This window comes from Montipora capricornis, chromosome 3, assembly GCF_036669925.1.
Source record: "Montipora capricornis isolate CH-2021 chromosome 3, ASM3666992v2, whole genome shotgun sequence".
NCBI lineage: Eukaryota > Metazoa > Cnidaria > Anthozoa > Scleractinia > Acroporidae > Montipora > Montipora capricornis.
In genome coordinates this window covers 67,469,938-67,471,812 of record NC_090885.1, presented here as the reverse complement: position 1 = coordinate 67,471,812, position 1,875 = coordinate 67,469,938, and positions in this window count along the sequence as shown.

The following is a 1,875-nucleotide window of genomic DNA, read 5'->3' as shown; positions in this document are numbered from 1 at the left end:
ATCTATGCAATAAGCGCATTCAAAATTTCCTCATATTACTTTATAAAAGTAGGTTTTTCTTCAAAAAAAAAAAAAAAAAAGAAAAGGTTCTCCTGCTTATATGAAAAATACGTTTTCTCTCCCGTCCTCTTCTTTGGCATGATCTTTGCGGAAATTACATTACAATAAACCTAGAACAACCAGTGATGGTCTTAGTTCTTTTTTCTTACGTATCAGCCAAGTTGCGAAATGCGCTAAAGGATTTTATCCGTACCATTGAGTTTACTGGTTTCAAAAGGGAATCCAGGGTCGCATTTTGTACAGCGGCTTTTCTTTTTAATTAATGTATCTCTAAATACTATGTATTCAGTATGTATCTGTATGTGCTATGTATTTTAGCTGTAAATGGAATGTCTCGAAGATATTAGCTCTTGTAGTTTTTCTGAAATTCGAGATGTTACCTTTTGCAGGGCGCATGCGCACAGTTTGTAATCTGCGACTGCAGTGCTTACCATATGACAGATAAAATGACTTTTTGCTTAAATATATAAGCCATCTAATTCTTACGCTATATTGACAAGGGCGGTTTGGAGCTGTGAGTAGGCGTGGGATTTGTCACATATGGTTTAGGGGCCGACATATCTCTCCCTAAATGCCGTACTGGGAGGCAAGGTCGGTAGCAGAAAGCAGCGAAGGGCCAACTGCGTCCAAAAGCGATCGCACGGGCCGAAATCCCGGGATGACTCGTTTGGTACGACGCTCCAGCGCCCCATGTCTGGAGATACTGCGTTTTTCTGTCTTGTTCAAACATTCCGTCAGCGCATGCGTAAATGTTCTGGCTCTCCGATACCTAGCTTACCGAAAAAAAAAAATTAACATGCTGGTTTTTTTTTTTTTTTTTTAAAGCAGCAATTGACATTTCAGTTGATTTTATAGGCATAAACGTAAGGTAAGAACCGTGCGTGTCTTGTATTGTCTCAGACAGAGGCGGGAGATGGTTTCATGCAGACTGGGACGCCTAAAATGCTCTGTCGTAAACATGGCGGTTCACGAGTGAAGTTGTCTCTGTGGTCTTTCTGTGGACGGATTCCAGGAGCCGGACCTATCGATACAATTTGGGCAAGTTTTGAAAGCTAAAAACTTCAATCGATGCGGTATTTTGCTGGTAGGACTGGGTGGCCCGACACTTATGAAAAGAACTATGAAATGAGAATCGGGAGTGTTCCCTTGTCATGGAAGAATTACCCAGAATTCTTTTTGGGCATAAGCGAGGCAACTTAAGAAGTACGAGACTGACCCTCATCGAATGACTGAAGCGCGGCCAGAGGAAAAGATTTATAGCCAGAAACTCAGGAGTAGGCCTGGAGTGTGCTGTTAACGTAGAGTTTGGATTTCTGAACAAGTTTTTATCATAGAAAATTCGCAAGAAAGTTGTACTTTCATTTTGCTGTAATGCTCGTGTGATAGAAACCGTATAAGGTAAATAAGAGAATAACGAGATTTATATTGGCAGGTCACCTATGCAATAAGCGCATTCAAAATTTCCTCATATTACTTTATAAAAGTAGGTTTTTCTTGAAGAATTTGAAGAATTTACCAATTTTATTGAGTATTTAATTTAATCTCAGATATATTAAAATGTTACCCTACACTTGGTAAAACTCTAAAAGATAGGAAGAAAATAGGAATTTCTGGAGATGAACGTAGATGAATGTGAATGCGGGTTGATGACCATGAATGAAGGTAGATAAAAGTAAATGAATGTGAATGAAGGAAGATGAAGGTAGATCGATGAAGGTAAATGAAGGTAGAGGAAGTTAGATAAACGTGAGTGAAGGTAGATGGAGGTGAATGAAGGTGAATGAAGGAAAATGAAGGTAAATGAACATCAATGAA